General features: G+C 40.1%; 1 protein-coding gene across 4 annotated transcripts in view; it reads right to left on the reverse strand.

Moving 5' to 3' along the window:
- Positions 1–26,365, reverse strand: part of C2H4orf19 (chromosome 2 C4orf19 homolog) — a 43,447-nt gene extending 17,082 nt beyond the window's left edge. For 2 of the 4 annotated variants that reach the window (XR_008234150.1, XM_052780278.1), the window contains exons 1-3: positions 26,248–26,365; positions 4,109–4,199; positions 1,240–1,294 (exon numbers count right to left, since the gene is read on the reverse strand). The gene's annotated coding sequence lies outside the window, so the exon portion shown is untranslated. Of the gene's footprint in view, positions 1–1,239; positions 1,302–4,108; positions 4,200–6,759; positions 6,810–26,247 lie in introns of those variants that run through there. The other 2 variants (XM_052780280.1, XM_052780277.1) reach the window with 2 other exon arrangements.
- Positions 26,366–27,700: the final 1,335 nt, after the last annotated feature.

A 27,700-nucleotide genomic window follows, 5' to 3' on the forward strand; every position in this document is an offset into this window, starting at 1 on the left:
GATGTTGTAAAATTCTTGTAAGTTAAAATGAGAAAATAATAAAACTTATGAAAACAACAGTTAAGTGTAAGTGCACTAAATGGTACAAATTAACTCATGTAATTTTGGCATTCTAGCTTATTAAAAACTTCTTTTTTGTTTGCACATCAGTTTTGTGGATAGGCTCAGTGCTTCTTTGTTTCTCCCCCCACCCCCCTCAACCCCCCACATTGAGTTTTTGGAAATGGGCATGAAGAGACACTGCTGGAGTTCAGCAGGCCTTTATCCTTTAAGTGTATGCCATACATTTTTACTTAAGGGAGAAATATTCTGAAAGTAGGCTTGGATGTCTGTGGGGATTGCTTCAAATAGGTATTGGAGTTTCTTGGGTATATGCCTTTAGGCAGGATTGAAGCCAGGTAGGATATGTGATCTCAGCTGTGGTATTCAGTTGTAGCTTTGTGTCCCCAAAAATCCTCTTGCCCTGAATATTTCAGATGCTTCTGATTTGTTTGTATCATCGGAAATATTGCTAGTGGCAGGTATTGTGGTGGTGGTGGTGGTGTACTGCTCAGAACATCAGCCTCTCTTAATACAAAGAAAATTGGATAAAGCCGTAAGCAGTTAGTATGAGTCAGTGATTCTCTTCTGTAAAAAAACAAACAACAAATGGATCAAGGAGCTTTCTTAAAATTGTCAGGATATTGCATTTGACCATTTGATGGAATAACCTGTAGCTTTTTTTAAGGGAACTGTTAGAAGACAGCGTGCTCTCCCTCTCCAGCCAAATCAATCCTTATGTTTTCCAGTTTGTTCTCCTTCCTCAGATTCTCCTCTTTCTTTCCCCCCTTGCCTTAGCTTGTTCTTCCCATACCATTTTCCTGCATTTCCACATTTTCTCCTGACATTTTTCACCTGTGTTAACTGACTTAGAATGAGTCAACTTAGTATTCCTGTATTTATTCTTTACAGTATCTTTTTCTAAACTTTGGAGTGGAAACTGGCAAGCTTTTATTTGTTACATCAGAAATATTAGGGGTTGGAAGGAAACACAGTTCAGAACCTGTTCTGTTACCATTCAGAACCTGTTCTGTTACCAGTGCTTGTAGTGTCAGAGCATCATCATTAGAAAATATGGTGGAGTACTGCAGAGAGAAAAATAATCCAGTGATGTTCTCTGTTGTGGAGTGCTGAAGTTACAATAATGGATGGCCAGTAAGTTTTAAATTTACATAACGAGAATAAAAAAAATAATCCTACCTTTCAGATTGTACTCCATCGACTGCTTGAAAGGTTTGATTTAAATGTCTGGATCCTGCAACAGTAAAACAACACTTTGCAAGTGATTTCTTCATGTGCCTACACAAGTAAGAAGGATACTCTGAGGTGTAGGCTGTCTACTGCAAACAATGTGGAAACATAACAACCTCCTCTTCGTGCTATTGTGAATTTTTAATTTAGACAATGATCAAACAAATCACTTTAGTATGCTCATCCCCTTGAGCTGAACTGGAATGCTAACCTGCTTAAAGTGAGCATGAGCTTGCCTGTTACAGTGGATTAGGACTCATGTGAAGTGTTTATGCTTTAAACAACAACAATAAAATTAGAAAACTTTCAAATATGCACTATTATGGGATTTCTTTTTTCTTTGCTAGGAGCCAGGATATTTATAGTATCAGCTAAAACTTTACCTTTACTGTATGCTTGTCAGAACTTTCTCCTTCAGATTTTCACAAACTTTTGAAACTTAAGAAATGCCTCTGGCATTCCAGTAACATTCTAGGTATTGGTAAAGCTGTTGTTCTTTCAGATATGTGTGCTCCAGGCTAAATGGAAAATTCAGCAAAATGTTTTCTATTAAGAATTTAGAGAGAGAGAAATTAATAAGATGATAGAATTAGAATGAAACAATGCAGATTCCTTTTTTCCTTTAAAAATATTAATATTTCCTGTATTTCTTGTAGTGAGTGGAATGTGGGCATATGCCCATGTGGATCTGTGTGTGCACACAAACCTGTAATGAATATTAATCACCAAGTTGAGCTCATTTCTGTGAAACAGGCAATGTATTTTGCTGTGGATTTTAGAATTTGGGCCATGTGCGTTCTTTCATTCTTGGCATCTCTCAGCTTGAGTGACAATAACTTGAAAAATCTTAGTGCAGCTTACATTACAAGCCACAAATCCAGATAGAGTTGTGCTTGCACCATTCTTGAAACCTGCAAGGCTTTTCTTCTAAGAGAGTGAGGTTTTTACTGGCCTTGAGATCCCTTTCAGCAGAACTCTCCTAGGATCTAAGCCAAGGCAGTTCATTCCTCAATTAAGCATCCATAGGTAATGGGGCTGGGGAGGGACAGTACAAGGCAATTTCACGGTTATTGCTGTTGCTGCTGGTTTTGCTATGCTCTTTTTGCATACATATTCCTTGCAATTATATTTTTCAGAACTCTGAAAAGTTCTCATAAAATTTTACTGCTAGCTTTCAGGTTTGAAAGTACCCTTGGCTCTATCGGTATTTTCATGATTGCTGTTGGCCTGCAAAGTCAAGAAGACAACAATGCATAATGTTTGACCCATAGGTGATATTTAGAAGATTTTTCTATTAAAAGCCTGAAATATGACTGAAAACTAAATGCAAACTGAGGCAGCCCAGATATCTGATGTGACTCATTGCTAAGGAGAACCTGGGAACCCTTGATGCATTGCGTTGCTCTGTTGCCCTACAGCAAGTCACTTAACTTGTCTTGTATGCTACCATTTCATATCCTTCTCAGAGCTTAATGTTTGTACAGCACTTTGGAGATTTATAGCCCTATTTAATCTTATTATACTGTTGCAAAGGGTTGGGAGTGTTTCTGTGCATCTGTTAAAGGTGCTGTCAGTACTTTAGGTGGAGTAAATAATAAAGCTTATGAAGAATGAGTCATTGTGTGTTCCTGTTTTTATGCAACCTTTTACTGGGGTCGTCCTGTGTCTCTTTTTACCTTAATTCTATTCTTATTTGATATAGCTGTCATTATTAATTACCAAGTAGATTCTTCCGATTAATTTTTGTTCCAATCTCTAATTAATCTTACTTACAGTATAATTCTGTCTTGATGTCCTTACTTGTTTTGTGCAAGTCATGGCCTAAACATTTATGCATGCAATGAAAGTCAAATGAAAAATAAAATCCGTGGCCTCTTGCCCCATGTTGAAAGGATGCAGATTTTATTTAACAAATGCAAAAGATGTAGCCTGCTTAACTAAACCTTACAGTGCATCCTTATCTTCTGTGAATTGCATTTGTCTGTTTTACAAGTTTTGAAGTAGTAGGTTAGCTATAGGGTTTTCTTTTAATTTATAATTGGGTTTTGTTTGTTTATTTTAAATCTTCCAGGAAATATGTTTCTATAACTCCCTGGCAATTTAAAATGAAAATGCCAAAAAGGAGATCTGATGGGAGTCACAGCTGTTGGCAGATTGTAAACTTACCCATTATATCATGTTAAGTGATAACTGATTTCACTGTGAACTTCTGTCTGATGCATGTGACTGGCTTTTGACCCAAAAGTAGAGTGTGTTTTTGCTTTAAGAAAAAGCAATGAATTAGTGAAACTGTTTGCCTATAATGTTAAAATTAGTGCCGAAAACCCAGTCACAAATGCTGGCTATTTAATGGAAGAATATGTATAGAAGCTGGCTTTCAATTGAACCAATAATTCATTTTTTCTGTGTCAGGATCAGGCATAAACCATTCTATATTTGTACTTAAACTTGAGTTAAAAATATCCCCTTTTCATTGTATTTGGAGCTTTTTCCTCTTCTGCTTGGTGATAGTTTGGAACATGGCTGTTAGTCCTGCAAAGTACACTCAGACACCTTAATTACATACTCTTTTTACCATCATCTTTGCTTAGTAACATCCCTTTTGAGATATTCTGGGAAACTTAATACTTGTCTGGTGTGTAAAACAGTGTTTGTAATCAAGGAATGTTGCCACATCCTGCTTGCTTATGTTGTTTAGTACTTTTTATATTATTCTTTTTGAGAAAGAAACATGAAGACTTAAACACCCAGTCATTCCAACTTATTACACGACACAACTACAAGTGACTTGAGACCTGATCTTTGGAATATGGCTTACCATGATGGTGTAGATAGTTAAAGCGAGTGAGTAGTATCTACATGGTTGTCATGGATCCAAGCAGCAAGTAGTTTTCACATTCCAAAATAACCTGGAATTTAAACAAAATCATTAGGCTCTCAGAAGCTCCTATTTGCATTTTCCATTTCATTTAGTTGCTGAAAAACATGCTATCTCAAAGTCATATAGTCAAAGTCTAGGCGCAATACCCTAAGCCTGCTTTGGCATAGACCACGGGTTCACTTCAGACCCTGGTTGTGTTTTGTGCTGGACAAAATTAACCTTTTGGACACTGAGCAGTTATTTCTGTATTTACCTTTTAGTGCTGCTGTTGAATCCCTTTCTAGGTTTTTGGGTTTTTAACGTTATATTTGTCCTCTGCTAGAAGAGTGCCTGGGGTGCTGCTTTCTCTATGCAGGCTTGACAGTTGTCGTTCCAATCCACCTATTGTCCTACTCTATTAGGATCTCCCACCCTGAACTTTTCAGGCACCATACACAGTTTCTCTGTTGTATGATGTGTGACATGGACCAGCACTTTTCATAAGAAAGGAGCTTCCCTCACCCTAAGGATCAAAGAGAACTAACATACTAACATACATGTATTGTTTTACTCAAACAATACCAGGTTTAACTCTTTCTTTCCAGAATTCATAACTTGGTCCTCCAAGCTGATCTGAAGATCAGCAGGTTGTAGATATTACTTGTTTTCCTTCGTTGGTCAAAAGTATTAGAACTCCATGCTGTTCCCGACAGTTTCAGAAAATGTTCAGCTATCAGCAGTGGTTTTAATTTATGCCCTGAGGTTTGCATTCCTCTCACAGTTTCCTTCCCTTCTCTAATACCCTTGGCCTTGCCACATGTGTGCTTTTGTGGTATTGTTCAAATATTTTCTCTGCTGCAAACTCTGTTGCCCAACAGCTTTTTTGGGGTCTTTTTGATCAGTTCAACTCTTCATCTCAATTCAAATTTCAGTGGAATAAATCTCTGATTTCCATACATTCTTTGTGTTTCTGCCCATGTGTTTCACTGTAATTGTTTACATATGGTTGTATTAATGTGCTCTTTGTGCAAGGCAAGGTGAGATATGTTTTGTATGAGGGATACTGTATAAAATGTAGACCCACTGCTTGTTGATGGTAAAACTGTGGTTGACCTTGCTAGGAGTGGAATCAAAGCCTTTAAGATTCTGTTGCAAGGTCATGAAAGGGACAATTTTTGTAAAATCAAAGCTGAATTTGAAAATCCTAAATTGTTTCTGTGAATGCTTGGAGTGAAGTAATAATCTTTCAACTGTAAAATTGCACACTTCTCTCCTAGGCTTTATAGGGATGAGAAGAAGTAAAAATGTAGGTAACTATAGCTGTCTTGGTTTATTGGGGGAATTGAGGAGGAAGAGAAATGAATAGTCAGTTTTCTTCACGAAAAGTACCTAGGAAATATAATCATGTTGAGGTTAGTTATTCTAGCAATCTTTCATGAATTCAGAAAGTTTTTCAAGACTTTTTGTGTATTTATCAGCATGCTAGTTCTTGAATTCTGTCATTACGCTCCTTGTAAATATCAAACTTGGCAATAACAACATGAAGAACATAAGCAGTTAACTGAGACACCATGGACCAGTTAACATTTGAATGAACACGGTTGAACAATTCTTCGAGATCTGACTAATCTCCCCCCTTTGTGGAGAGCCCGCTCAGTAACTGAAAAGGCACAGGTTGTTTCCTGAGTGGTAAAAACAAGCTGACAAAAGGAGATATCTTGATCCACAGCTGAAAATAGGCAGTAATTGTCTGGAAGAGCTCTGTGGTCTTGCCAGGTCCTAGGTGCATGGGCTGAACTTCCAGTTGCCACCTGTGTGAGTTGAGGTGTGCTCATTTTGCCATAAACTGAAAATGTCATAGACTGCTGGTGTGTTGGACTGTAAGAAGTGGTATATTCAAATATGTACAAGAGATTTCTGGAGAATTACCACCCTTCTGTTAGCTAAGGCAGCTTAGGATAGCGCTGTCCATTTAGTTGGTCTTGCAGTCCATTATCATGTGCCCATTTATGTCTAGATACAGGTTCTTAACCATAGTCATCTTTTAGTGAGGCCCCTTTGGCTCACTGGCAGAAAGAGATATTTTTATGTTCTGTTTGTTCCACCACTTGTTAGACCATGCTGGCTACTTTCTATTTTTTCCTGGTAACTAGTGATCATGAGCTGTTTTAGGTAGTAGTATCCTTGTTCCCAGCAGGCTTTCTGCTGCCTGGACTATGAATCACAGCAAAATAAATTCCTCTTATGTTTTATGAAGTGTACAGAATCATAAAATAATCAATTGAAAGGGGGCTCCAGAGTTCATCTGGCCCAAGCTTCCACTCCGTAGAGGTCAATATAGGTCTACAGCATGGTATGAAACATGTAACACCCAGGTTTAGCTCATTAATGCATGGAAAGCTTTGATCTTTATTGGCAGTGTCTGCAGCAGCAGCATACAGCTCTGCTGGGCAGGTGATGCAGTGCCAATATACTGTGTCCATGTTTGTATGGTTCTTTATTAGAAAAATCTCCCCGAAGCCTAGGGTGAAAGTTCAGCAACCAAAATTTTCCACTTCTGTAAGTTTCCTGTTCTTAGCTTGGGTGTTAAATGTGTTCTGATTGCTTACCTCCAGATTTCAGCCCAAAATGCTAGCAATCTGTCTCCTGTTTAAAGAACCTAGAAGAAAAGAACATACTGGAAGATTGCTCTATATTGCTATTTGCATATATCGCTATGTGCTGTGGCAATACAGAGACATTTATATTCCCTCTAGAAGAAAGTATTTGTGGCAATTTCCCTCACTGTTTTTAAAAAGAGAATTTTTTTGTTGCAGTAGATTGCACTGTTCCTCAGGTACTGCTTTCTCATTTTAAAGTTTTTGTTGTCAGGACAAGTAAAATAATAACTAGATAAGAAATGTCTTATGAGTGGGACCTTTTACAGTTTCATCCTGCAAGTTGCTTGGGCACAGAGACGTTCAGGTACCCAATTCCTGTAGATACTATTCAGCCAGTACTAAGAAACCACGATAGTCTTACGGACTGTACTCTGCATGAAGCAGCTTCCTTTTCTTTCTTTGTAGAAACTGAGGTCATGCAGCCTTTCATATGATCAAAATCTGAGAAATTGACCTACCCAGATGCTTAAAAATTAGGTAAGGGGAGGGAGTGAGCAAAACCAGCTCCTGGTTCCTGCAGCTGTCAGTGCCCATGAATCAGCTCTGTTTTTCCTTTTGAAGCAGGACAAGAGCATGAATTTAATTAATGGGTTTGACTTGCTCTGGAAACACACAGTAGAGGAATCGCCCTACCCACACCTTTCGCAGATGCTGTAAATATACAAATGTTATTGTGTATTTACTCATTAAAGCTTTCCAGCATCACTGTGCTAGATACAGTTGAATGCCTCAGGCAGGTGCCAAGCCAATGACTGCAACAAATCGTTGTTCTTTGGACACCCAGATCAGAGCCACAAAGGAACAGCAGGTTAGCTCCTGTTTTCTTGGTTCCACCCGAGTTCTGCTCAACAAAGGCATTAATAATGGCCGCTACAGAAAACTCTAGGGAAAAACAAAAAGAGTGGGGTTTTTTGTCTGTTCTCCATGATCGGGAATTTAATTATAATACGAAAAAAAAATCAAGTAGATTTATCCTGCCACTCTGTTTTAAAAAAAAAAAAAAAAAAAGGGAAAAAACTTATTCTTTTAAAACTGTCCCTGCAATAGATCATCAGGAATAGCTCTGCATTGTTTGATTTTTCTTGTATTTTTAATTCTACCTTATTATGTATAAAGAGAGACAGAAACTGTCAGGCTGGATCAGACCCCAGTTCAGTGCTGTAGTCAGCATCAGATACCTCAGAAGAAGTTGTGCAAACACCCCTCGGCGAGCTGGTATTATGCAACTTTTACATCACATCAAACATGGCTTAAGTCTCTGAGTTTGAAGACTTACATTCTCCTAAAACTTTGTACTTTTACAAAACTTATATTTGATACTATCATGTTCACTTTTGTGATGCTGGATAGTGTTTGTTGTTTTCTTTGGAAACCTCATTATACTCTTTCCCTTGGTAACAAATTTATAGATAGCAATTGCCCAGACTGGTTATGCTGGAGGAATTATTTTGTTTGCTCCATTCTGAACTAGTCCCTTTTTTGATCTGATTGAATGTTCCCTGGTCTTTATATTATATAAAAAGATGGTTACGTTTTCCCTTTAGTCTACGATGCAGTGTAGGATTTTGCTCTAGACAGCTAGAGGACTTTGAAAAATGTATACTGAGAAATGCAGCTTTTTTTAGAAGAAAGAGTTATTCAGAGCATTATTTGAGCTCATTCTATATGGATGGGTCTTTTTGGTTAGTGTGGATATCTGAGATGTGGAGTTAATCTCTAAGTAAGTTGGAAAACAGTGGTGCTTTATTCAAATACTCAGGAATAAGCTTGAAAATACTGAAAAAATGGTTGAATGTTGCTTTATATTCCCTGTGTTGCCTACAGGTGTGAGAGCATTCTGAAAACTTTAGGTGCAGAATGGCATCCACTCTCCTACGATTGCTTGAACCCTGTGATGATGTAATAACAGTATCAATTCTAGCTTTTTTTTGTTAGGTTTTTTTGTTTGTTGCTTAGAGTTCTGGGGCAGGACCTACCTGGGGATTCAAGGAGAATCAGGCCTCTGAATTTCTGAACAACATTACCAGACCTGTGGTGAGTACATTTATGAATATTTATCTGGAACTTAAGATTCAGAGTGAGTGTCAAGAGTGCAGGCCACTGCACATTTTAATCAGGCAAAATCCTCAGACCTCTCTTCCTTTCCCCACCCATGCTCATATCCTGACAAGATCCATGATCCTTGGTTTTTAAAGTCATGCCAAAACAAGAACATCCATAAGAAATTTCAGTCAAAAAATGCTGCTTCTTTTCTAAGTTTAAATATTTAACACACTTATAGCTGTACTGGCCAGACACTGACATCAGTAATTCTGGGAAGTGTTCACAAAGAATGCCAGACACCGGGTGGCTGGTGCGCTAGGTCTTTGTGTTTGTTATAAGAGAACATTTTTTCATTTAACTGTAGAATAAATATTTTAGCTTTCTCATCTATATATAACAGCTTTAATCAAAAGACTTTAATAATTTCTTAAATTATTATTAAAGCTACACCTGGCAGCATTTTATCATGTAAAAAATCTTCATCAGCCTGATTTCATCATCAGGACTTTGTGTAAAGGCTGTGTTGCATGCTCTGGGGTCTTACGTAGGGATAGCTGAAAAAGCAAATCATCATCCCCAGCTGTTGGCCTTATCTCATTACTGGATAAGGCGATTTTCAGTGTAGGGAAGGTGGAAGAGGCTGCATTTCTTCTACTCCTTTTTACCAGGGTTCACAGCGCATATTAATGCGAACTGAAATTTATTGCGGTTTAGCCTTCATTGCTGCGTGTTCTACCATGTCTTCTCCATGGCAGTGGGCCTTCCTCCAATGCAAAGAAACTGGTGTGGTCCTTAAGCTTGGTAAAAGCTGGACTGTGAATCATTTGTACTTGAGTGTTAGACTCAGTGTTGTTTTATTGCTTGATTGCTGAAGCATCTGACAAATTAAAGGCAGGGCCTTATCTGCAAGTCATGCCAGCTTTTAGCTGTTTAACCTGTTTAACCTATCTCTGCATTGGGTCCGGAGCTTTGTGGGGATGCGTTGGGGGAAAGGCTTGTTTTCAGACTTTTTGTGCTGTACTGGAAAACGCTGAGGCTCAGTGCCTGGTTGTAATGCTGTGGTGTCACCTAACAGTAAGAGGTGACTTACAGCTGGGCGGAGCCAAGGATGTGCTGTAAGCCTGACCTCACACTGTTTCCCTGATGCTCTGCTCCCTGCAGACCCTCTCTGAAGACCTGCCGTGGATCTTTGCCTTGCTTGCACTTACCGGGGAGTTTGTGTTGTCTTTATTCTTACAAAAAAATCACTTATTTACTAGTGGAGGGGAAGGGGACATGTGTGTACTGTGGATGTCTTTCTTCTTTTTCCACTACCTTTTTCATGAGAACTGTCTGATGTGGCATGCACTTCCTGATGCAAATGTATCCATGTGATGAGCCAGTCTTGCCAGCTTTTGTCTGGGTTGCAGCTACCTTGTTTAGGACCTGGCTCTGTAAGCGGTACTCCCAGACACCTAGTCATCTCCCAGTCTCTAACTATTTTCATTCAGGCGCTGGTGACAAAGCAACACCTAATTTAGCTACAAAACTTATGAAGGTTTCTGAAGAGTGTGATGTACCGTCATAAGCTTATAAGCTCTTCTGTCAGCAAAGAGCCATGGAGCTACCTGTAGAAATGGGATTTCCCTCCATTCATGTCTTTGAGGATGTGGAAGTGGATGACATTAAATCATGGGCTACAATTTAGACAGTGAGAAGATTGCAGACTGGTTCTGTAACTAGAAAAATCTCTTGAGGAAACACATTATGTCTATAATCCTGTCAGAAGATTAGAGAGTCACTCAAAAACTAACTTATCTAAATGGCTTATTAATAAAGATTGTGCTAATACAGGTAAGAAATGTATTTTGCTGAAAGCTATGAAAATTGGGAAACTGAGGAATAGTATTTCTTTTCGAGTAGACCTAGTAGCAAAATGTTCTGAGCTATAATTAGTTGAACATGACTCTCCTATTGCAACATTTGAAATAATTGTCATTACGTAGATTTGTGGTTGAAAGAATCCCAATGTGCTTAGCATTCACTTATATATTTGGATAACATATGCAGCCTTTAAGGCCCCAACTTCAGAGTGGGACTTGTTCATTATAGTTCGTACTTGTGTGAATATTACACTGACACAATTAAAGAATGAACCAATGTGGAATAGAGGTGCTTCAGGTGACATTTTGAATATTCAGTGCTAGCAAACACAGGCTTGGGAGCAGGTTTTCCCCATCACTTTTGTTATGTGCATATATATATATATTCCTGCTTGCTGTGGTTAGTGTGTGGAAAGCCCTATGCTATCCAAGTTAGTTTTTAATAGTGTACATTCCTCTAGTTAGAAAGATAAGTGAGTCACAGTGGCTGCTGCTTCTTTCTCCTGCTTTTGGTAGGGTACATCCTCCTTTTGAAAATGCGTTTTTGTTGAGAGGGTGGAGCCAGGTTTCCTCTTGCTTAGGAAATAGGATACTGAGTGGAACAAATGGATGGACCCTTATTTTATAGTTGGCATACATTTATGTAGCTCATCTTACATCAGTAACCAATGTAATCAATATATGCTCAAAATCAGACATATTTTTTTCTGCAAGTTGCACCCACAGTGTGAACACCCCTGTCACATCTAGGGGATGGGGATTGCAGTCCAGGGGAGTTTAGCTGACAGCTTCCTGGCATCTGCATCTCTCCCGGAGCACCTAGTGCTGGAGAGCCAAGGCTGGAGCTGGTGTCAGTGAGGTGAGGTGTTAGTATGAGGCTTACTCAAGGCTTACTGCTTTTCCTGAAGTTGCTCAACTTGTGCGAGAGAGGTATAAAGCTGTCCCCAAAAGCCAGAAAGCCCCATTGCCAAAGTTGTCAACAGCTCTACCCTTTTCTCCTTCTGCTTTGTGTGCAGGCAGCATGCTGCATAAAACAGACCAAGACCAGACTGCAGTTAGGGTACATCCTCTGGGTGAGAAAACTAAGCATTTTTGCTAAACCTTAATGTGTACGTAAGGGCCTAAAAGGCACATAAAATCCTGCTGAAGATAGCTTCTCCTGGTCCATTTGAAAGTTCTAGCTTTAATGCTAGCAATATTTTCATCCTCCAGCCAAATAAAAGCTCAGGAGGATGTATCAGCAGTGAGTCCTCTGAGCAAAGCAGGCAGTAGCAAAGGTGAAGATTTTGAAAGTCATCTTGGCAAAGCAGGCAGTAATGAAGATTTTGAAAATGAAAACATTTCCCTAATGTGGTCTCTAACATCCTTTCAAAGTGGGTAGCAAAGGTGTTTTTCAGACAAGCTACTGCAATTCAATTAGACTGACCTAATTTTTATTTCTTCCTTTCTGCTACAGATTTCCACCCTGATACAATTTAACTTTCTTAAGATCATGTTATGGCCTGGATGGGACTTGGTTTACAGCACCATTAATTGACAGAGTTTAGATATAGAAAATGTTTCCTGAATGGTTGCCTTGTGTGTACGCTCATCTGAGCTAAGAAAACTGAAAAAGGACTTTTTCGATTGGGGCAGATGAAACTTTTTAGAAGGAAAGTAAACGCTGTTGCAGCCCAGAGCAAATGCTACTGGATATGACTTATGCAATTTATATACATTTTTAATTAGAAGAAGTGGAGTTTATAGGCTCACTCTTCTATATTTATCATTATCTTTGTGCTGACTGCTCACAGTGACATATTAAATGGCACAAAACTCTCACTAAACACCTATAAACTCAGTCGTGTGCATCACATCCCACAGTTAGCAGAATTGGTTATGCATTTAAAGCAGTTTTATCTAGAAATAGAAATTCTTACTGGGCATTTCTTCAGCAGCATCTGTTTTCTTTATTTAACTTAATTAAAAGCTGCTTTAAAATGCATTGACGACATCAACATTTGGATAAGATTATGGAGTGATGGTTCTAGGTTCCAAGCCTTTGAAATAAATGAAAGTTCTTTTTGAAGCATGAAATTACTTTTTCTTGCAACCTATTCCTTAATTTAAAGTTGCTAATCCTATGAGACTGGCAGTCCAAGCATCTACTTAAGACTGAAGCCTTGTTTGCCCACAGAAATGGCACTGTTGTGAAGCAAGAGTAAACTAAACAAAATAGACCAATTTTAAATCAGCGCATCATTCTTATGTACAAAATTGCTTCAGTATAACTATGCCAGTGCAACACCATACTTTTTTTAGAGCTGTGCGTGTAGTACACATTGGCCTTTCTGTGAGCCGCTCTGAACAATGGTTTTGCAGCTGAAGCAGTGCCACTGCAGCATTTAATACAGGCTGGATTCTCACATCTCCTGTGCCGAGGGACCCCTGCAGTGCCGTGGTGTGAGAATGGCTTCCTTGGGATCTGCCAGTGTTGGTATTTACTTGCAGTTTGCATATGCAGGATTGAAACCAAAGGGATAGTTTTAAATGGTGGGAATATCCTCACTGTTTGCAGTCTTTGATCACATCTGTAAAGAAGGTCTCAAATTGAGCTATTTACTTTTCTTTTGTAGGTTTAACTTAACTAACTGGTGTGATTTGTATGTATTCCTGGGGTTTTAAGCAGACAACACAAAGGTTATTGTTAATCAGTATTCCTTTTGATTTTACACTAACAAATGCAATGTATCACATCTTGAATGAGCTTTACTTAAATTTTGGAGTTGCTGAGCATGGTTAAATCTGTAGCAAAGACTTCCTTTTTCTGCAGTGTAATTCAGATATGTCTGATATCAGTCCTTCAGTCATGTGATTTGATTCTCACAATGGATGGCTCCCCAGCTTTGACAAAACCTAGTTTTTTAATGTTAAAATCGGTTAAAATGAAAATCTTGACCTCTGTTATGCATCCCAGAGCCAATATTGATGCACTGCTTTTCTCTTACCAGTCACCTTTAACTGAGGACCTAAGTAATCTATGGGAACTAAAAGTCAGTATTATCCCCAATAATAAGGACTTTTTTCCCCCTCAACTATTTAAGTTGTTTCTCAGGTCCTAGTGGCAGAGATATCTGTATGGCCTAGGGACACCGGAGCCCGTAAGGGTCTGTGCTGTCCCTTGCACTGCAGTGTTCCAGGCCTTTTGTTGTGGTGATTCACCATACACACTTCCCAACATTTTGACATCTAGAGACATTCACATTTATTGTATATATTTTTTTCAAATGGCATGTGGTAATAAGGATGAGTGGGGAATAGTAAGTCTGGTTTACAGAAGCCACAAAAAATGTAGCTTTGTTCCAGATGAGAAAACACACTCTTTTTTTTGTGGTTTCTTTTTAAAATTATCTGTGAAAAGACCATTTCCCCCTTAACTTTATAAGATGATCTTTGTGGTGGTCTTTCCCTATTTGAGAGAGCTTTGAGGTTCTTGTACCCCTCAAAAAAACATCAAGGCTTAGTTTTTGTGCTCCTTGTCAGGCTGCCAGTTTGATATCCAAAGAACCGAGCTTCTTTACCAGTTTGGATCACAGTCCTCGTAAGATGAGATGGTGCAGCGACAGGAAAGTGGTTGAGCTGCTGATGGAGACCCAGATAGCTGCTAGATTCTATCAAATCCCACCTTGTTCATGTCAAAAAGACACCAGAATTAATTTCAGCTAGGATGGACTGGCAAATCTGCATAAAAATGGAGTTGGTGCTTTCCTAACCCTTCTGCTATCCGATCAAGTTTCAGTCTACATGGCTCATTGTGATAAGGTGAGGAAGCAGTCTGAAGGAATAAGATATTTTTGTCCTTTACAGAAAAGAAGGCTTTTTCACACTGTGCTGTCTGGCATATTACCTCTTGAAATCCTTTAAATGTATCAAACTTGTATTTTTATTTTCTCTGTAGCAAAACTTTCTTCCAGCAAAAGTGACATATGAGTGACTTGTGGTGTAGTTTCCTGTCACAACTAAATTTCTGTGATGCTGAACTGCTGCCAAGAGATGGCCCTTTTCTCACCTATTGCTTGTGCTGTATGTATTGAAAAGGAAAAAAGTGAATTTGAAGAGAAGTCCTGAAAAAAAACCCAACAGTTTGCTGTGTCTAGAGCTTAATTTGAGCCCATAAGGTGAAAGCCTGTGAACCAGAGACAGACACAGGCTGAAACCATGCATTGTCCTAAGGCAGCTGGAGCTGAGGGTGTCTTGAAGGTGTCCCCTTGGGCACTAGCTCTGAGCTCAGCATCTGGTGGCCCCCAGAAATAGGGGGGAGAAGTTTTCCCCAGAGGTGAGAGGACCGAGAGGCAGCTCTCTGCTGATTTCCTCCTTTCTTCCTCTAACAAAGGAGTCTCCTTATAAAGGTGGTATTTAATAGTCAGAAACCAACAAGGGACTTCACAAAACAAGCCTGCTGTTTAATTTGCAATGCCTGTGCTGTTGTGACATTGTCTTAAAACACCAGCACTGCTGCAGCCTGTGCAGGGGGGCCTGGAGGGAGGGGAGTGGAAACTCTTCACCGTTGTTGCCTCTGGAAAGGAATACATTGCACATAATGTTGTATAAAAGAAACAAAGCTTGCTGGCTCAAGCTATTTTGAAAGATCCCGTTTTTTGTTTTTTTTTTCTCATTTATTACTTTTTCAGAAATTTTTACAGACATGAAAGAAGTGTGGAAACTTGGGGATTTGGGCTTAGGGAAAGGATGTCTCCATAGGTACAGCCTAAGAAGGAGGAAACAGGTGGCAAACATTAGGGCAGTTAGCTGTGTGGTTTGGGTGGAGCAATGATTGGGGAGGACAGCTTTGATTAAGAGGCCTGACTAACACCCAGCAGTCTGTTTGTGGCTTTCCTGCTGGCGCTGCCTGCCTGTGCTCTCTGTTGCCCCAGTGGTGGGTGGGCTGCAGGAGTGGTCTGTGGGACACAGCTCCAGCCCAGCTCTGGCAGCAGTCAAGTGCCACATCACCACAGAACAATTCCCAAAAGCCCTATCTAGCTGTGTGGGATATTAGTGCATATTATGTATAAGATTTTGCCCCACAAAATCTGTGTAGCTGTCTAAAGTCCTGTTACTGGGCTTGACAATAGCATGCTTGTGGCAGGTACCCTTCTGTCTGAGCAAGGCAGCCTGACAGCCACATTGTCTAAAGCAACTTAAGGTTCACAAACCTGGTGTTTCCTTGATGAGTCCCTGCTGCTCTGGGTGAGCTCTGAGCCCACCTCATGCACAGGGCAGACACCAGAACCCACTGCTGTCAAAGCCACATGAGGCAGTGGCCACCTCACGTTGTGTAATAACCTCATCATGATGTCACCCATCACTTGGGATTTCAGGTACCTGTGGTTAAGTGCCTCCTAAATCCAAAGGGATTAAAACCCAGAGTGTTTATTTCTCAGGGATAGTGTATTCTTTACTAATAAGCAAGATGGGATTGGATTATGCTTCCTTATTCTCCCTGAAGTAAGCAGGTGCCAGAAGTCTGGATCCAGTCTGGAACTGTCTAGGTAATCTATAAAGGTTTAAATAGTATATGTCTTATTAGGCAATGGGGCCTTTATCACTTCTGGTGCCTGTAGGTGCTGCTGTAACACAAACAAGGAAATACTGCAAAAAACTGAAGGTAACTCAGAGGCAAAGCACCTACAGCCTCTTTATATGAGGAAATCCTGCAGGAAAGGAGAGGGCAAAAGCCCTGAAGTATAATGGGAGCTGGGGAATTGCACGCTGTGAATAACAAACACTGCAGAGTCTTCCAGGCATCTCACCTGGATGCTTCAAAAAGGCCATTCATGGAAAGCTTTGTGGCAATCAGTTGCAATCTTTGCTTCCATAAAGAGATCTTCAGGCCTCCTGGAAAGCAAAAAAAACGGTGGAGAAAGAAGAAAGGTGAAGCCCAGGCTCTGTTTCAGACATACTTTTCTTACCAGGCCTTTCAAAAGGGCTCACTGACACAAGTGCTAAGTCTTGTTTGTGTTGCTTTTTGCTGCGCTAGAAATAAGTGTTTCTTAGTGGGAGAAAAGTGTATTGGCTCAGTGAGGGGAAGATTTTCTCAAATGAGGCGCTTCCAGGCTTTATGATGCTCTATCCTTCATTTTCTACATAGGTGTGTTATTTTTTCCATGGGAGGAAAGTAGCAAAAGATCTCTTTGTGTGGGAAGGTGGCATGGGAGGAGGGTGAAGCTAGTTCTACAAACAGGCTTTTTTCAAATACCACCCTAGAGAGAGAGAGACTGCAGATTTTTTGAGACTGGGCTCCATGTGTTAGGTGGGAGGGGGTTTCTGTGCTATTGATTAATTCTAAATTATGTGGGATTTTCTTGGCATAAATGAATGGGGTCTTTGCCATATTAAGCTTAATTTTCCTTCTATCAGATATGCTGCGAGAGCTGTGTGATGAGGAAGTTTTGAGGATGAAGGACTCTGGAATCTGCAGGGCTTGATGGAGTTAACTTTCCATTTGCTTGGGAGAGGGAGCATGGCTTTTACTGGGCGGTAGTATATTTACTCATGTAGTTTCTTTTGCAACGTTTCCAGAGCCTTATTCAAGAAACCCTGTATATCTCCTGGAGCACAAAAGGCTTTTTTATGGTATCTTTGGATATTATGCTCCTTACCAATGATGCCATGGAGATGAGGAAAACCAAAACAACCTGAATAAAGTACAAACCCTGCCGAGTAACAATAGAGACTTGCACAGATTGGGAAACAGAAGGCCAAACTAGAAAACAGGTGGCTCTTGATGGACTCAGTCCTTGGGTTAGAGAATTTGTGCCAGTATCTAGGTGAACTGTTCAACTGCAGGAGCACTGCACTGCACAGTGAGCTCTGTGGACAGAATAATACTGCAGGCTGTAGGAATGTGAGGTAAAGTAGAATTGAACAGGCCAGAAAAAAAAAATCTGTTTTCCTGAACAAAGAAATCTCAGTCTATGATTAACTTTATTTCATGTCAAGAGTAGAACATACAAATCTAGGCTCTTTCATGGCATGATACTGAACAATACAAGCCCTGTAGCACAGAGAGCATACCACTGCTGGATTATCTGTCCTAAATGTACTTCAGAGATATTCAGTCAGGTTTACTTTATCCTAACAAATACTCATTTAATGCAGCTGTTACAGCAGTGCAAACCACAGATTTGCAATAAGCTGTGCTTCTGGGGCTCATCTCAAATACAGGCCTTTTGAAACAATTTTTTGCAGATTTGTCTTTTTGCATCAAGTTGGAGTGATACAGAGAATGGAAAATAATTTCATAAGATTAGAAGAATCAATGGTTTACAGACTTCAAAATCGTGTGACAAAGGCAATTTAACATGTGTGGCAGCTTAACAGGTTAAGGCAACTCAACAGGTTTGGGGAGAAACATGAAACTAGCTCCTTGAAGAACAAACAGAACCCACAGGGAAAAGAGTCAATGTTGGTTTCATTGTTTCAAAGGAAATTTAGGTAGATACAGGAAAAAAAAATGTATTTTGTGTGGCTGGCAGACTGGAAAATCTTTCGGGAAGATTTCAAGTTATAACTGGATCTTCAAATTGGAATGTAAACAGAAGGAAAAGATACTGAAACCTGTTTATAAATAGCTTGAGTTTGCAAGAGTTAAAACCTTGGTTTGTAACTGCTAGCCTAAAGTGAATCCTACACAGAGGAGTAGGTATGACCCACAAAGCACATGCTATAAATTAATTGTTCAGCCAAAACATATATTTTCCTGGCAAGACTGAAAGAGAACACCATGAATTAACAACTTGGTCTCCTGCCCAAATTCATGGCTGCTAGCAGGTCTGAGAATCAGGCTGTGCATAGGGCACAGTGTTTGGGCTAAGACATATACAGAAGAATGGAGTGGGAGAAGTAAATGTAAAACCTGGAGAACAATATACTTGGTGCAGATGAGTCAGTGAGTTTGAAAGAAAAATCTGACTGCTCATCTTAAACAAACAAACAAACCTCAAACTCAAACTTTCCTTACACAGTTGATACCTGAAGAACATCGTTTCCTCAGCAGAAGAATTTGACATGTTATAGGAGCAGAGTTGGTTTATTTTGTGAGCAAAATGGTAATATAGTTAGTTATGTCAGATATTGGTGGTCCACAGTTCAGATGAATGCCTAGCATTAGGGGCACCAAATGTTTAGAACCTGGTATTTCAGTGAATGGTAAGGCTATGGTGTGCCTGGCTCAGGCAGTTATTTCTGAGATGATCTTGTAGCCTGTAAGTAGAACTGCTTAGACCCGGTCAGCTATGGGGATGTTTGAGAAGGTTCAAATACATGCACTAAAAATAGGAATCCTTCTAAAACAGTATAAGCCATATAAACCAATTTCTTTATCAGGTTATATCTGTATCAGCTCTCAGATCAGACATACCCTGAAGATATTAATACACCTGATGCATTTCTTTTTCCTTCACCCTTTTTTTTGGGGGGTGGGGGAGGTGTCTCTTCCTCCAGTTTCATTGCTCAGGATGCTCCCCCTACACAGTACTGCTTCTACATAACAAGTGTGGGAAACATAGCAGGATGCATTTTTTACCTGATTGTTCCTGAACATTTCACATAAAGAATAGTCAGCAGAGAGCAGAAAAGCAGAGGATTATCTGGGCCATAGTTACAAAGTACTGTGAAAATGGATAACAAACCTTTTAGAACAGAAAAATATAGAACACACTAAAAGTCACACTCAAAAATCTTCAAGAAAAGACTCTGATACAATACCTTCATAAAGACCCTTTTATGTGATGTGACTTTTTCTCTTACATGAGTTCATTTTGATTCAAAGGGTTTTTCCTTTCTTTTAAATACAGCACTTAGATTAATGTGTAAAGTATAGAGATAATTTAATCTAGAGCTGTTTAGAGTGCGGGTGAACTTTTCCATTTGGTTATTTTAAAACAATTTACTTCACAGACATTGAATGATGATGGGTGGCTAAGGGAACGATAAGACACAATAACTTCGTGAACAAGAGCAAAGAGTTTTTATGTTATAATTACAATAATTATTTCTCAGAACAAGGCAGATCCAAAGTACTGACCACTGCATTAAAAAGGTCCAAATGTGGCTAAGATATGGTAATGGTGAGATAGCAGTGAAATACAGCTGCATTTCTGTTGTATTATTGAATTGCTTATCTTGATTGTATTTGCAACATTTTCAGTCTCTCAGTAGAACAATACTTGAAAGCTATAGAAAAGTATTCATTGCCTTAAAAGTCTTAGTGTTGTCTGGCATCAACCCAGTTTAGTAATCCTTCCCCCTCCCCCCTTCTTCTTTCTCTTTCTTTTAATCCTGTGCAAAAGAATGGTCTGTATTCACCAAAATTATCAATGAAAATTGCACTATTAAGTCTGACTTGCTGGACTGTGTTTTGGCAGTGGAGTTGCTCATGATGCTGTATGCTAACAAAAGGCTGACATTTCCAGCAGAACTCCTTGTTCTGAAGAGCTCATGCCATGGTGTGTCTCAGCTCTATCATAAAGCAAATACCTGCTGCCTGTGTGTTAGAACTTTATTTATTGGCCAGTCTGACATATTGCCCCATGGCAAGAAAGTTACTGACACTGGGCTGGATTTTTAAAGGGTGTTGGGCTCTAGAGGCAGATTTAGCTCTTAGAGCGTTTGGGAGACTTAGATTCAAATTCTGCCTCCTGCACAGAGCCATGGGGCTGATATAGCTCCTTGCTTCTCGAACCTGGCCTTCCCCCACATGCAAAATGTGGGTAACAATATGTGCTCTGAGCTAAATAGGTGCTCTCTCACTGTCTCCAGGAGGCAAATCCAGCTGCATTGATTTTGGTGGTACTGCTGTAAAGCTTTATCATGGAAGGATGGCAGAGAAATGAAACAAAGCTAAGGCTGTAGTTTGATGAATACTGGGTGCTGGTATTGGCTGTGAAAGCAGCAAGCGGGTGTTCCCCTAGCCTCTAGCTCTTTGTCCTTGGCTTTGCTCTGTTTTCTTAAACTGTCTTTGGGGTTTTTTGATCATCTGTGCATTAGCAAATCTGTATGTTTGTACTCTATATAAACATAGAGTGAATGGAAATGTTTTTATAGAAGGTAATTATTTGGATAATTGCACTTGGATAATTGTACTGAACCTTAGTTTTTAATGTATATTGGTAAATATGGACTAGGCTTTTAGCAACCTGTGTGCATTCATCCAAAGCAATGGAAAATATTCCCAAGTGATTTTAATTTAAAAAGAGATGTTAAAGACAGAAATTGGACACTGTACATGGCTGTAGCTTCTCAGGCCCCTGGAGGCCTTCAGTTCGGGGCTGATGACTGTAGCTTTTGTTTCATTTACATTGCAAATGAAATCTTACGGTGCTTTTGGTCTTTATTCACGTTTGCCTCTGAAACGGTGCCTGGCAGTTGAATCTGTGTCTTTGCTGCACAAACATTGCCTATTCGTTACTAATGTTCAGTGGAGACATACACGTACTCCGACAACAAATGCAGGGCCGATATCAAGCCGTGCAACATCTGCTAAATTCACATGGGGAAAGAGAATATGAAAACAAATACACAAAGGGCACAGCTACTGAGATGGTAAATATTATTTTTTCCATGCCACACCCAAACCAAAAATAGAGATAGAGGGGCCCTTAACAAAGCTTTATTCAGGTTCCTGACAGCCAACAGTAGCAGCTTGTTTTCCACTGAGCTGTAAGTGAACAAGACTGGCAGCTTACTTCAAAAGCCTGAATTTACCTAAGACTTACGCTGCTTTTACTATGAGTAGATCAGAAGTAGACGAGCAGAATAGCTCCGTGGAAATTTGTAGCGTTAAAATCATGCAAATGCGATCACTATCAAGCTTGCGTACCATCAGAGGAGTAAGAGCTGATAACACTTTTCTGGGGGGAAAGAAACTGCCCCTAACATGGAGCAGTGTGGATTTGCTAGCTGGGCAAGTGGAGCAGCAGGCAAGGGAGCCCAGGGGCTGGCTGCAGGCCGCAGTCCTGGAGCTGGGAGGTGCCCTGGCATGGCAGGCGTCGGGGAGGACCCCCGCTGCACTGCTGCACTGCTGCACCGCTGCACCGCTGCACTGCTGCACTGCGGGAGGGAGCGCCCAGCACGGCCCACAAGGAAGAGGAGGAAGTCCTTGGGCGGCTGTGTCAGGGCACAGGTGGTGCTTTCTGCATCCTAGACTGTTGTACAGAGCTCAGGTGCTTAATAAGGTAGATAAAGCTGGGCACTCCCAAATCTACTGCTGATAAAACAGTTGCAAAGTGGCTGTGAGATGAAGGGGGAAGTAAGTGTAATAAGTACACCCCGGTCAATAAATACAGTCATTGCAATAAATACAGGCAGTCAGAGGAGGAACAGAGCCACAGCCTGACAGGTCCTCAGGACTGTGGCAGTGTGGCTCCATGTGGCTCATTTGGGACACTCCCTGCCTCTCCTGCCTGAAAGCTGCTTTCAGAGACTCTGCATCAGGGTGTATCGTACGAGGACATTAATGCCAGCCTGCCTGGGCAAAGTACCTTAACATCCAGATGCACCTGTCCTGAGTACAGGAGATGAGGCAGAAGTGAAATAGTCTGTTTTGATATAGTCTGGAGAGCTTGCGTCCAGCACAGGCAAACCTCTACTGCTGCCATGCTGTCATTTTCTGCTAGCAGCAGTGTGCTGGGTAGCAGTGGCACAGCTTACATTGGTCTGTTTCTTTTTCCCCCGGTCTCTGTTGACAGTGTGAGGATTTTATACTATTCCCACTGGAGCCAGTGTGAAAAGTTCCCAGGGTAGACTTCAGGTTGAAAGGGTTTTCAGTCGATGGGTGTGTGTTCTTCTTGACATGGGATACTCTTGTCCTTGTAACTCAGCTCTTTCAGGAAAGCAGATTGCCTGCTATAGCAAGGCATTGGACCTTGTTTACATAAAATCGGACAATTAACTGCTCTTTAACAGAGATATACAACCATATTAAATAGTTGAGAAATGATGCAAAGTTGAGCCAGGCGCTGGTGGTAACACCAAAAAAAAGTAAGCCCCAAGGAGATGGCTTACTCCTTGCTATCCCAAATGGAAAAGTAACTTATGTGACCTAATAATAGAATATTCAACCAGAAGTATTTTTCTAACCAGAAAAATCTGTAGCTTTGCAGCAAACATCTGTGGTTAAAGTGAAAAAATGGAAGTTAAATAAACTTGTATAAAAACCGCAGACAGAAAAATGTCACACAAAAAAGAGAACTTGGCCCTTTTTTCCCTGCTTCCTGCTGTAAGTGATTAAATGTTTAGTTTCCAAACAATGTACTCGGCTCTTAATAAAATGTTAAAGTTCCTCCATATGTCTAAGTGAAAGTGACTCAGAGGAGAGCTCACAGGAAAATTGCTGCCTTTTCCCCCCCTTTCCAATAATCCCTTTTGACCTTTCTACCAAAACTCATTTATTTTGTCCATTTTGATATCAGACTTTCAGTAAGAAAAACTACATCATGTTTTATACCTATTCTCCTTCGCAATACATCCTGCTTGCCACAACTCTTCTGTAGCTCAGCAAAAATCAACAATTTCTATGTATCATTGCTTGGGCATGAAGTTTACTTCTCTAGCATGATCAGATGCTAACTGAAGTGCTCCTGGTTAAGGAGCAGTGGGGATTTGGCCTCCTGCTCTGCATTAGCCGTGCCCTTCCCATGACAACTTTGTTGTGTGGAAATCATGGGCATACTCTGCTGACAGGTGACGATATATAATCCTCAGATAAACAGGGTCTGAAGGAGGAGTTATAAGTTCCAAACAAATGTTTATTATCTGGCTACATTTCATCATGTTTCAGGGGGTTGCGTGTGTTGAGTCCCCCCCACCCCAAGTCTTCTGTGAAATGGTACCAGTGGAAGATGTAGACAATGCTGAGGCAGTGTTTAACTAGATACTGTGCAAACATAGCAAAAGAACATCCCTTCCTGAAAGACATGAAGAAAGGCTTTCCTTGGCTTTCATTCAGTAAAGCCTGAGAGCAAATACTTACCTTAAGTAAGTTTGTTTGAGATCACATACAACCAACTGTGTGGTTAGAGAAGGGCCTCAGTACTCACAAATGTTTACCCTGCACAGTGACCGCTTTCAACCAGGCTTTCCAAGGAAGCCGCAGTTCCTTTCGCTTTGTTCTGTCTTCCTATCTACCTAGAACTGTGCAAAAATCATCAGGTTGATGATTTTCAGTATTAGTGTTAAATCTGGTACAAGTTTCCTGAGATTTGAAAGCCTTTTGGAAGATCTGGATTGGCTTTTGACCAATGCTTGTCCTAGCTCTGGGTTTGGGGTAAAGAGAAAACTATTCCAAACTTCTGGTAGTGTTTTGATTTTTACGTTTGCTTGACTTCCCTCAAAATCCAAGTGAAAAAATCTCTCTTGGGTTTCCAATAATCTCAGTTTCCAAGAACCCCTCTCTTTTCTTGTTTATGAGAAGCAATTATTTGATTTGTGTGCCCCCTCCATGAAACAACACTGCATTTGACTTCATGTTGATGTGACAAAGCAAGAGAATAGGTTGGATTATTTCATTAGGAAAAAGAGTAATAACTAAAGCAGTGCAAATTCCTGTAATGAGTGTAAAATTGTGATTATAAAGAACACCTGAACTGCTAGAGAGCTAGATGGCAAATGCCTAATTTGTATTCCTTTCTCTAGGAAAGGAGTTACTGCTCTCTCTTATTCAATGGCCAGTCTGTCTTTCTGGTCACAGAGTAACTTTAGTGTTTGTCCTACCTTCCACCCCACAAAGATACTTTGCGTAATTAACATTCAACATATTTAACTACTGAACTACTAAGTGCTGGTTTACCACGACACGCCCAATTTGTACAAACATTTCTTAAAAGAGACTGGCCATGGCAGGCTGTTCCTAGCGTGTCAGGTGCCATGTTCCTCCTCAGTGAAAGCCTGTGTAATAGGATGGCTGTTTATTTGGGAGCTGGTGCATTCCCCTCACTCCCTTAAGATTTAAATTTAGCTTAGCAAATAAACTCCTTATCTACAAGAGTTTCTAAATAGATTTTTGTAAATAATTTAAGTTCAGAGGTCAGTTATAGCAAATTTGGAACAGTTCTTTTAAAGTGTAGTGGCTTCTTGCTATATTCCCACCAGTGCAGTTGTGAGCTCCCCTGCTGGGAGGTTAGGTGTACAATTAGTTTGATATAAAATGTTTTGATGTCTCAGGCTGAACATACTAGGCCATACTAGGGTCTTGGCCCTTCTCAACATTAGACCTACTATGTTTTGAGATGGGCACCTTGAAAGTGAATGACAGTATTAATTTTTTTTAAGTACTACTGGTAAACTTGTTGGGGTTCAAATTTTCTCAAATTTATTTTAAGTACTGGTAATGATAAAACACTTCTTTTTTTTTTCCCAAAGAAAGTTGAGAGCTTATCTGAAGCAAGGTGCTGTAAGTATTATTATTCTCCCCGCCTTTTTAGTATGCCCTAGCATTACGTGGGAAGAAGAAAAAGAGATAGGTTTTATAGAATAAACTGAGGAAAAAAAACATTGCTTGTAATCACCACCCAACCACTGTAGGAGTAAAACAATAAACACTGCTTGCTGCTTTTGTGCAGTGGGAATCCTCAGGGGTGGAAATCTTACAGTGTACGAGAGATCTTTTAGTAAATATAGGTTCTGTAGCTCTGTAGAATGTAGTCTCTAACTAAATTCCTATAACGGGATTAAAATGCTGAGTATTTAGAACACTGTCTGAAAACAATTACAGTTTAAAGAAAAATTGTGATGAGAAAAAGATCTTTGTGATGAAAATGCTAATGCTGTACTGTGGAAAAATCCTTCAGCATAAGTAAAAAAAGTGAACTCCTGCAATATTGCCAGCAATTGTTAGTGAAACTTTATCACTCCATGTGAAAATGGATATGCTTTAATGTAATTTAAATTCTTGATTAACTGGGTTATGACTGACTTTTTTCTTACTCCCTATTTTGTAAATTTTTCCTCCTTTTATGGAGCTCTGTAATACTTCCCATCTGCCTTTCATTTGCTTTTGTAAGATTTTTTGTTTAAATGCACCAAATTCTGGGAGGGGAAATCAGAAATCATGTAAGTTCAGTGAGGAAGCCACATCCATTAAAATACACTTGGATTGAAGTGACTGAAACAATGTGCAATTCATGGTATAAGTAAAGTCAGAAGAGTTCTAAATCCTTTCGTTTCAGACGTTGAAGACATATTAACTCCCCCTTCGCCCCACATACTCTAACACAACCATTTCAATAACTAAGAAATCTTTAAAACTATTACTTTTTAAATAGATTTGGCTTAAAAAACTGTTTTGTTTGGATTTCTGCTGAGCTAACTGTGTTTCTGAGTATAAAAACAATACTGACTCAACAACAGGTGGAACAAGTGAGATCAGATATTTTCAGGATAAAACTATTAGACTATTCTGACAGCTAAAAAAGAAAGAGAGTGCAAAATATGCCCTGTAAACAGTTTCTCTTGAAAGCGCAGCATTGAAGTTTAAAGGAAGAAGAACTTTTCCTACCTGTAGCTTTTGTGCGGATCAGGAAGTGTAGCTTTTTTCTGATTACAATCTTCCATGGCTTAGCTTGGCTTCTGCATTTGAATGTTAAATATGTAAGAATGCCTTGTTTAGCTTGGGAGTTTGCATGACCTCTTAATGAGACACTGTAGTTGGTGTCATTGGGTATTAAGGCGTCATGTGACTGTAGATGAAAATAAAATCCTTTAAAGTTTGCATTTAATACTTCCTAGAATCTGTAACCCTTTACCTGCAAGCTGGATAAAAACCTGATAGAGCTCACTGTTTTCTGGTCAGGATAAGAAAAAGGAGAAGAGGAAGAACATGTGCCAAATAATTCCTTTTCCTCCGGGACAGTTGCTTACAACAACCACAACAAAGTCTGAGCCTGTGAGTGTATGAATGATGTCATTTTCATATTTGTAAAATTAAATCTCCCCATGTCACAAACAGCGCTGGAGGGATTTGGCAGAAAGTTCCTCTGTTACATCAGGTAGTTTTGCCTAGCAGTGACATTTAATCCCCACTGTTTTGGGTGATGCTCTATGGAGGAACTCTGCTCTAAGGTATATTTGCAGGCATAGCATCACATTTACCTGTGAAACTTGCTGACTTTCCTGGAATCATTTTGGTTTGAGTATGGTGTTTCCAAAAGTGATATGAAAGATGTTCTGCTCCCATAATCCAGTTAGGAGAGTGTTCCCTGTGCAGGAGGAGAGATTTAACTTAAGCAGTATCTGCAAGCAGCTGGGTCAGGTGTTTCCCAGCTGTAATGTTTAACATATATCGATGTGCCTGGAAACTGTAAAAAAAACCAAACCTCCTGGAAAGAACTGGCACTAACATTGCATCATCTAACTGCATGTGTCACAGCTGGGGGGTCCAAAGCAGCGCTAACAAAGCATTTTACTAAATCCTGTGTGTGTTTGTTTGTTTGTGGTGTTAAGCCTCATGGAAGCACTTACATGAGGTTCAGCTGCTGCACAAGTAGGTGTGCTGTTCTCACCCTAAATAATGTGGATTTAGGGTTGCCTCCCTGCCTGATGCGGGCTGCATCCTTGCCTTCCCTGGGGAAAGACCATGCTGGAGTCCTGCTTGCCTTTCTCATGCAAAGTATCCTCCTAAAATCCCACTTCAGCAGCTGGCTGGGTTTGCCCTGTTGTGCTTCCCCTCGTATGCGCTGCAGTGAGCTAAAGATGAGACTGTCAAACTCATTTCAGCAGTGGGCTGAGAGCAGACCGGTCCCCATGCCGGGGAGCGGGGACTCAGCTGCGCCACCTGGCCCCAGCCGCCCTCTGCGCAGCCGCGTACTCGAGGCTGAAGCATCGGATGCCAGCAAAAATTAATAAAAGCTGCTTTGGATATGCTTATTTTAAGCAGAGAGCTATGTCATAATGTAAAGGCCAAATACCATTTACAGTCTGTGAGCTAGCAAACCGCAAAGCTCTGCAACGGC

The sequence above is a fragment of the Harpia harpyja genome, chromosome 2, assembly GCF_026419915.1.
Source record: "Harpia harpyja isolate bHarHar1 chromosome 2, bHarHar1 primary haplotype, whole genome shotgun sequence".
NCBI lineage: Eukaryota > Metazoa > Chordata > Aves > Accipitriformes > Accipitridae > Harpia > Harpia harpyja.